Source organism: Ailuropoda melanoleuca, chromosome 9, assembly GCF_002007445.2.
Source record: "Ailuropoda melanoleuca isolate Jingjing chromosome 9, ASM200744v2, whole genome shotgun sequence".
In the NCBI taxonomy this organism is placed as follows: Eukaryota; Metazoa; Chordata; class Mammalia; order Carnivora; family Ursidae; genus Ailuropoda; species Ailuropoda melanoleuca.
Window position 1 is genome coordinate 90,774,452 of NC_048226.1, and position 10,209 is coordinate 90,784,660.

Here is a 10,209-nt window from a genome sequence, read left to right on the forward strand (position 1 = left end):
CATCCGGTGGAAAAAAGACAGTCTCTTCAATAAATGGTGCTGGGAAAATTGGACAGCTACATGCAAAAGAATGAAACTTGACCACTCTCTCACACCATACACAAAAATAAACTCCAAATGGATGAAAGACCTCAATGTGAGACAGGAATCCATCAAAATTCTAGAGGAGAACATAGGCAACAACTTCTATGACATCGGCCAGAGCAACCTTTTTCACGACACATCTCCAAAGGCAAGAGAAATAAAAGATAAAATGAACTTATGGGACTTTATCAGGATAAAGAGCTTCTGCACAGCCAAGGAAACAGTCAAAAAAACTAAGAGACAGCCCACGGAATGGGAGAATATATTTGCAAAGGACACCACAGATAAAGGACTGGTATCCAAGATCTACAAAGAACTTCTCAAACTCAATACACGAGAAACAAATAAACAAATCATAAAATGGGCAGAAGATATGAACAGACACTTTTCCAATGAAGACATACAAATGGCTAACAGACACATGAAAAAATGTTCAAAATCATTAGCCATCAGGGAAATTCAAATCAAAACCACACTGAGATACCACCTTACGCCAGTTAGAATGGCAAAGATAGACAAGGCAAGAAACAACAATTGTTGGAGAGGATGTGGAGAAAGGGGATCCCTCCTACATTGTTGGTGGGAATGCAAGTTGGTACAGCCACTCTGGAAAACAGTGTGGAGGTCCCTTAAAAAGTTAAAAATTGAACTACCCTATGACCCAGCCATTGCACTACTGGGTGTTTACCCCAAAGATACAGACGTAGTAAAGAGAAGGGCCATATGCACCCCAATGTTCATAGCTGCATTGTCCACAATAGCCAAATCATGGAAGGAGCCGAGATGCCCTTCAACAGATGACTGGATTAAGAAGCTGTGGTCCATATATACAATGGAATATTACTCAGCTATCAGAAAGAACGAATTCTCAACATTTGCTGCAACATGGACGGCACTGGAGGAGATAATGCTAAGTGAAATAAGTCAAGCAGAGAAAGACAATTATCATATGATTTCTCTCATCTATGGAACATAAGAACTAGGAGGATCGGTAGGGGAAGAAAGGGATAAAGAAAAGGGGGGTAATCAGAAGGGGGAATGAAACATGAGAGACTATGGACTGTGAGAGGCAAACTGAGGACTTCAGAGGGGAGGGGGTGGGGGAATGGGATAGACTGGTGATGGGTAGTAAGGAGGGCACGTATTGCATGGTGCACTGGGTGTTATACGCAACTAATGAAGCATCAAACTTTACATCAGAATCAGGGGATGTACTGTATGGTGATTAACATAATATAATAAAATAAAATTAATTATAAAAAAAAAAATTCTGTCTGCAGACAACTGCTCATCATCTCCTTACTAACACCTTATTTAATATATCTATTGTTGACTCATTGATGTTGCATTCATGGCCTAGAGCAGGGTAAATCGTACCTAAATGAAGCTTATCTACACATGTATTTTCTCCAGAAGGAACATCACAGCCCTCTTGTGCTCAGGAACACTAGACAGCCCTTCAGCACTACGCTTGGGGACCATTTTAAATTGCAAAGTCACCAAAAACGAGCATAAAAATGTGAAAAGCTTGGCACTAAATAGAGCGCAGAAGGGACACTTGTTTACAATGTGAGAGCTAAAACAAGAAGGCCAACGGGCTCCTTGTTCGACCTCAGCTGGGAACGTATGTGTCGAGTGACCCGAAGTTTTGCTACCCTATGCGTGTTCATCAATGACTGTGAGAGCACAGCCAGTCTCAATTTGGGGGTCACAAGGCAATCTTAGCAAGTAGGCAAGCTCACAAAAACAGAATCCACGAATAATGAAGATCCACTATACTCCCACGTGCCACATCACCTAATTCTTGTAACAACCCCATAAGGTGAGTATTTTATTGCCATTTTATAGAAAATAAAAATTGAGATTTTGAAAGCATAATAACCTGCCCAAAGACATAACTAATTAGTTGTAAGGCCATGGGGTCAGCCTGGCTGCAGAGCCACGCTGTTGCTCTTGCTGGGTCACCATATTGCCTCCCAGAAGAAGGAAAGCCTGTGCGGTACAAGTTCTCAACTTCTCTGCCTGGATTTCAAGGCCTTGCCCAATCGGATTGCTCATGGCCCCCCCCCCATTCCTCTAGTGCTCCCTGACAACCTCCTTCCCAGTGAGGAATCTCTCCGGCCTGCGCTCTACCACCATTTTTAGTTCTACTTCCACACCTATCTACTATGCTCTCCCGACAGGCCTCTGGTCCACATACTTAAGGCTGGTTAGGAACTGGAAGTTTATCCAGTCCAACCTCATTGTTTTCAGATCAGACCCAGAGATGATCATTGATTTGCCCAATGCTAGTGAGAGTCAGAGTCAGGACTTGAACCCTGATGTCCTGACCATGAGGCAATTATCTCTGGGATTGCTTCACTTTTCCTCTGACCCCAAAAACAATTACCTCCAACCTCAGAGAGCAGTGAAACAAGGGAGGGGCAGGAGGAGAGGTAAAGCCAAGTAACCACACTCAAGGATGCTTCCAAATTATTTCAAAGGGCTTTTAGGAAGGGGACAGAGCTAACGACTGCGTCTGCAGGTCAGGCAGCCTCCTGCCATCTAAAAAAAAAAATCCAAGAAGTCATTGGAGAGTAATATCATAAAGATCTGGGCTTTGAATCTAGACAGCACTTTTCATCTCTAAAGCTCAAGTCTCCTTCCAGATATTATCTCATTCTTCTTCCCAGGACACCAGCAGAAAATGGTTGCAAGTATCATACCCATTTTGCTGATAGAAAAATTAAACTTCAAATGCTACCAGGGATTTTCTTGGAACTAGACCAAGGAAGCATCTCATTCTGCAGAACCAGAGCTAAAGCTTAGGACCAGAACCAAGACTTAGTCCTTTTGAATCTCATTCAAGGCACAGAAACAAGTGTCTAGGAACAAAACAGAAGCAACAGGGAGGAAAGGATGAGCATTTGCTGAAGACTTGCTGTGTGACAAGAATCTCATGCAAAAATATCATTGATACTTGGCATCCCTCCTGGGGAGTTGGAAATGTTATTCTTGCTCTACAGACAGGGAAATGGAGGCTAAGAAAGGCTAAGTAAGAAGGTGTTCAATGTGGAAATTAGCAATTCGATCATAGCTCTCCATGACCTCAAAGCCAGCATCACTTCTAAGGATGCATGATGCCTGGTATTCGCAAAGAGCTGTGCTAGGCTCGGTGGATACACAGTGAATCGGGAGATGAACATCTAGCAAGAGCTTATTCCGTGTCAGGCATTAGAGACCCAAGCACAACTAGGACACACCTTCTAGGAGTTTACACTCTATTGGAAAAGAGAAGAGAAACATGCAAAGAATAATTCAGAAAACACTCTTCCACTTATTGAGCAAATTTTTCTTGAGTGCCTCCTGTGAGATAGGCATTGTGCTTGATGCTAGGCATTCATCATGGAGCAAAAACACAGTCCTTGCCTTCACATAGCTGACCACGAACGACTGCCAGCATAATCCAAGGAGCCCTGTGTATCTGGGCGGTCACAAGAGAAAGAGAAAGACTTTGCCTCGATGTTTGTTTTAATCCCAAAATCCGTGCAGATTTAATGTCCTACTTTATAACATATCAAGGTTCATTTTAAGGTTACTATGTATTTTGTTATAAATCCAATAGATGAGTTCCTTGCCTTTCTTTCACCAATGTTTTAGGAAGAGTTAGGACTTCGGGATGCTGTTCATGTTGACTTCTGGAACATAAAATTACTCCCAGCACATAAACTATACCCCTGGATGCATAAGCCAATTTAAAACGCCTGCCCCATAATTCAATTTCCTCAAAAGGCCATTTTGAATATCTTCAGTGTCTGTTATTTGCTAACCACTGCGCTAAGTGCAAGAGAAACAAAAACAAAAACAAAATGGTAGCAGATAAGACAAACTCAAATGATTTCTGTCCAAAGAGGTAAGAGCCATACCCAAAGTCTCCACAGGGGGCAAAGGGAAGAAAAAAATACCCAGCCCACATTGATAAGCTCCAGGTTCCCTCCATATTTGTACATTATAAGTACCCAATAGATGTTTTTGGCTCATGGAGTCACATCAATTTTGCCATAAGCTTGCAGAGTATTTGTGCCTTGAAAAGCACATGATTACAGTTGGCATTGACAGCTCCATGTGAGGCCACAACATGGAGGTCTGTTCTCTGGACCCTGATGTCTGACTAATGGTTTCTTTGCCATCCATCCTTCTCCCCAGGCCCACATGCTGGACCTGCCCTTTGGTAGCACCTATAGGAGTGGTCACTCTGCCATTCCCCAAGCAAAGAGAGCTTCTCACGCTGATCACAGTATGCATTTCTCAGCTCTTGACTTTTCTGGGGGTTAATCCTATTACTTTCTGGGTTAGACTGACAACTGTCCAAGAAGGACTTCCTCATGCCCCCTGGGAGATGAATCCTCCAGCAAGGGCTTCTTTCCACGTTGCCACAGCCCAAGCAATTTAAAACACAGCAGATGAATCATCAGGTCCTACCTATATCCGAATGCTCTAGTTTTCCTGTTTGGTTATAAGCTGTCCCAAAAACCTTGGTCTCCCTGCTCTTTCTTCTCTCATGTACGTTCAAATTCTACTATCAATAACCGAGAACCTACTCCGGGTCTCTTCTGTTTACAAGTGTTATTCAATCACATCTCCAGACAGTCCCGAGAGGTAGATTATTGTTGTCATTTTACAAACGGGCTCTCCAAGGCTTAAAGAAAATAAGCTACTGTCCCAGTTACTAATCGGTGGTGGACCCCCAAATTCCAATCCATGTCTCCGAACTCCAGTGGTGGTGTTCTTGTCTCACAAAAGCATTGCCCAAACTTTGGGGTGACTGGGAAGAAGGATGGATGGATGGAGGGATGGTTGGATGAATGGATGGATGGATGGATGGATGGATGGATGGATGGATGGATGGATGGAAGGAAAAGATAGATGATAGATAGATAGATAGATAGATAGATAGATAGATAGATGATAGATAGATAGATAGTAAAGAGATACAGAGATACAATTTTTTTTTCATTCCAGGGTCCACCCCGAAACTACTGATTCAGAATCTCCAGAGATTCTTAGGCAACTAGCCCAGCTGTTTCTGCCAACTGGAATTTATGAGCCACTGCAGGACACCACATGCAGTTTCGTCTGAAGCAAATTCTTCCTTTTAAGCACATAGAATGGGCAGTGACATGAAGAGCGCACAGGAAAGAGTGTATTTGCCTAACACTTTCTCTTCCCCTCATCTCCATGAGTGTCCCTTGCAAAAGCAGGCACTAGAGAATGCCAGAACACATGTTAGCCACCATTAATCATTCAGTTTATTCCGCAAACATTCATTTATTCAGGGCATGCCGGACCCTGCTTTAGATGATGGGGCCACTAGAGAAAAAGGTTTAGTGCTGCCTCCATGTAAGAAAAATAATGATGATGGTCTGTAGTTAGGGCACTGTCACTGGGGAGATGTAAAAAGTGCTGTGGGAGTGGAGGGGCCTTGGCAGAAGGAAGTCTTTGGGGAATTTCTGTCTGTGTTTTTTAGAACGTGGCATGCAGCACAAAAAGATAATCTGAGTGGGAAAGAAACACAAGCAAAGGACAGAGATTTTACAAAATTCTTTGCATTGACTTTTCTTCACACTGCTTCCCCTGGCACAAGACCTTAACTGGATGGAAGAGATTTCACAAAGGTGGTGATAAATCAAGACATCTTTGTTTTCTTTTTACACATGGAATTTTGAGTGATTTGCTGTTTGACTCCACCCTTTTCCATCCAAAGTCATTTTGAATCTCAAATTCAGCCCTAGGAGGACTGGATGACTCTTCCTCAGATGTCATGACTTTATCCCGCTACAAAGAATGGGACTGATGCCAATAAACCCACCCCTTCTTCTCACAGGTCCACAGTGAATCCCCGGGGACGGGAAATGTTAGAGTTGGCACCTCAAAGAATTAGACCATCAGTCCTGCTTGTCACAGTTAGGACTCTAACAACTGTCCCACTGAAGTTTGTCTCCTCCCCACCCTCAGGCTCCTTCTTCCCCCATTCAGGGGCTCATTGCCCCTCCCCAGGGTCCAACTAAGTGACTGGTGTGCTATCCTTCACTCCNAGACCTTAACTGGATGGAAGAGATTTCACAAAGGTGGTGATAAATCAAGACATCTTTGTTTTCTTTTTACACATGGAATTTTGAGTGATTTGCTGTTTGACTCCACCCTTTTCCATCCAAAGTCATTTTGAATCTCAAATTCAGCCCTAGGTGGACTGGATGACTCTTCCTCAGATGTCATGAAGTTATCCCGCTACAAAGAATGGGACTGATGCCAATAAACCCACCCCTTCTTCTCACAGGTCCACAGTGAATCCCCGGGGAAGGGAAATGTTAGAGTTGGCACCTCAAAGAATTAGACCATCAGTCCTGCTTGTCACAGTTAGGACTCTAACAACTGTCCCACTGAAGTTTGTCTCCTCCCCACCCTCAGGCTCCTTCTTCCCCCATTCAGGGGCTCATTGCCCCTCCCCAGGGTCCAACTAAGTGACTGGTGTGCTATCCTTCACTCCTGGCTAGGGGAGAACTCTGCATCCAGAAACATCCTTTCACCTCACCATCTGACCTGTAGTTCACCTTGCCTCCTCCTAGAAGCCCTCCACCATCTCCACTATTATTTCTCTAAAAGGGCTGTCTCATTCCCTTCCAGCCCACCCACCACCACAGGCTCCGTTCCTGAAACATGAATCTCCCTGTTTACCATCCTCCATCTGCTCCTTTGCTTGGCATATTATGACAGCCTCAACCCCAAAGGACATTTGGACTGTGCACATCCCTGCCATTCCCACTGGGCTGCTTGGGAAAGCCCATGCTTGTTCGAAAATTCTCCGTGCTCTTTGTCACACCACTGTCTCTGCCTCCAGTGGCATCTTCCCCATGAACATCAGGAGACCACCTACCGAACTCAAGACTCCATGACTGAGTCTGTCTTGTTCTAGCTCTGTCCCTATCATCCAGCTCGACATCTAGCAAATTAGCAGGTGCTCAAGAATATATAGGAAATAAGTGAGTGAGCACGTGAAAGACCAAGAGAGGAGGAAGGAATCCTTGATGAGCTCATGAGGAGGCCCCTCCCAGATGCCCAAGGACAGTGCCACCGTCTTTCCTCTGGGCCCCCACAGCATGTCAGCTAAGCCTGTGCAGTCACCCTTACCACTCGTATGGCACTGGGCACCAGCTTCCCTTGTCGGGCACAGTTTATGCCATATTTCAGCGGCACATGATAACTGCAAAATAATCACTAACAACTTAATTTTAGGGACCCACTTGACCATGTAATTTTCTTCATTCTCTCACCTCTTTCTACAGCCTTGCCTGACTCCCCACCTTTCACCTTATCCTTCTTGTCTTCAGAAGATTTCAGACCTCCTCCCTTTACCCCAGTGTTACTGGCTGAGATGCCTTCCCCTGCACCTTTTTCTCTGCTTGCTTAAATCCTCTACTCCTCACAGCTCACAGAAACTATCCCCCTGACCCTCCTCACCCTACAGGAACATTCCTTTTGTGGCTCTCAGGTCACTTTCAGGTCTCTTCAATAACGGTAATGATAATCATCATGGCTACCATTTTTTGACTACCGGAATGAATCACAGGTGCTTTATATAGTACATAAATATAGACATTTCTGTAATCTCCCACACACCATTCACAAGGATGGGAAACTGAGGCACAACCAAGTTAAATACCTTCCTGGGAGTCAGGCAACTGGTAAATGATAGGGTATTTAAACCTGGCCATTATCCATTCCTTCATTCATCCATTCATTTCTTCATTAAACAGATAGTTACTGAGTGTCTGTGGGGTATTATCTCCAGACTTGGACACATTTTGGAGTGGCAAACACCAGTTCTGTCTGCTGTTTAGACAAACTGAAGGCAGACAAAGGAGGGAAACCAGAAGGGATTACAGAGTAACTGACTCAAAATCAAGCAAGGCAGGCAAAAGGGAAGAGCATGGAGATGAGTTTCAGTTTCAGACGAGAGCCCTGAAAGGAGAACAGTTCTCACAGGGAGTAGCTTCTCTCCTCCAGGGCTCCTGGTTGAATGAAATCCCTGAATGAGGAACGAGTGTTAGGACTTGTTTTATTGGTATTTACAAAAGTAGGTTTTAAAAGATCAGCGATTTGCAGATTCCACTTGGATGCGTCACACCTATCTTTCATTCATCACACAAAAGAGAGCGGGGAAGGTGTAGGCACGGACTTCGAAAGCCTACGTATTGTGAAAGGGGCAGCCTGGGACTCAGTGAATGATTTTTCCAGAAGGAAGGCAACAGCAGTGCCCGGGACGGGTGTTTATCTCTCTCTCCCAACTTCCAGGCAGTGAGGTGCTTGTCAGTTCACCCTTTCAGGCTCTACTCAAACAAGGTTGGTTCTTAGTAAAAAATCACCTGTATTTGGAATCATCTCTTTACCTGTAGGTCCTCTTCTTCAGTAGATTGTCAACTCTTCAAGGACAGGGGATGTTGTATTCATTGTTTCCTGCCTCTGTGCCCCATGTGGCACCTAGCACCATGCTAATAAGAGCTTGTAGGAAATAAGAGAGGGATAGAGGGAGAGAGGAAAAGAAGGAAGGAAGGAGAAACAGAAGCAGCCAAGGATGCCTATTTGATATTTTATAAGATAGTATTAAAGGAATGCACTCACAAGCAAGAGTCCTGTGTTCAAACTCCAATGTGGGCAGTGTCTGTACATCGATAAACAGGTCATGCAGACTCATGGAGCCTCAGCTTCTTACTCTGGGAAATAGAAATAATAGTTCCTACTTCATCAGATTGCTCAGGAAATTAAATAAGGTAACACACTGGGCAACATTTTATAAATTTGTCTAACTATATATGTTAAAATGGTTATTGAAAGATGGTTTGACAAGAATTAAACGCTCTTTAAGACTTCAAAGAACTACCATTGGAAGCTGAAGCTAGTGGCTTTTACCAGGATGTTGCCGGTTTATAGGGGCTATGTTCCTTTTCAAGATGACTCGAGTGGCCAGCAAACACATTCTCTGTAAGGTCTGATATTGGAAGAAGAGACACCTGGAGTGTGGATTAAAGAGAAAATATTCCAGTCTGCCATTGTCAACAGCAACACTGGTTGTGTTTGACAGTGAGTGAATTCTTTCACTTCTACCAGCATTTATTGAACTCTTACTGCATACGTGGCATACTGATAAGGAACAGAGAGCAAAGATCATTAAGGTCACCTCATCCACCTTGATGTTCAGTCCACTTCCTTCCCTACAACTGATTTCTCCATGTGCCCAACAAGAGGTTAAGAAGAGCTGCCTCAGACTTTCTACCATGACCTTTTGCAAATTTATAATGCTTGAATGCCAGGGTTTAAAGAGAAATTGTGATTATCTTCTTCTTGGTTCTTCTGGGATAAAGCTATTTGCTAGGAATCCCAAATTGATGTCAGCTCCAAACAATGGCATGTATGCAATTCACAAAGCACTCTCTAATACCTTTGCCTACTGCAAGCTCACTCCAACCCTGCAGGGGAGTGTTCTTAGACTCCTTTACAAAGAAATAACTGCGTCTTAAAAGGACTAAATTGTATTTTTTAAAAAAGAATAAAAATAATAATAAAAGGACTAAATCATTTGCCGAGGTCACTGAGAAAAAATTAGCTGGGTTAGGGCACAAAACCAGATTTTCTATTTCTTTCTTTCTTTCGTGTTTTTATTTGAATTCCATCTAAAAAATATGGAATGCTCCACAAATTTTGTGTCATCCTTGAGCAGAGACCATGCTAATATACTCTGCATCGTTCCAATTTTTAGTAAATGTGCTGCTGGAGAAGCCAGCACCAGATTTTCTATTCCTAAACAGGATTTTTTCCATCCCCTTTTCTCTGCAAGAGCTTTTCTGACCAGGCGATTGAAGAACATAGGCTCAGGAAAGCTGAATTTAGCCAGAGGCCAATGGGACCCTTCCCAAAACCTGCCGTCCCCCCTCAAGCACTTGAGAGACCAGAGTGGGTTAAGTCCTCCCTGGCTCAGTCCCAACAGACATTAAATTCACCTGTGCTTGCTCTGAAATAAATCAGTGTCCTTTTCTGCTGCTGCTGTTGTCTGGAAATAATGCAAATGCAATGGGCCTGCACTGACATTGT

The 10,209-nt window shown here is 43.6% G+C and overlaps 1 non-coding gene across 1 annotated transcript; it reads right to left on the reverse strand.

Moving 5' to 3' along the window:
* Positions 1-9,794: 9,794 nt before the first annotated feature.
* Positions 9,795-9,904, reverse strand: LOC117803939. The gene has a single exon (XR_004628054.1). It is a non-coding gene; the product is annotated as a U6 spliceosomal RNA (small nuclear RNA).
* Between the last annotated feature and the right edge of the window lie 305 nt (positions 9,905-10,209).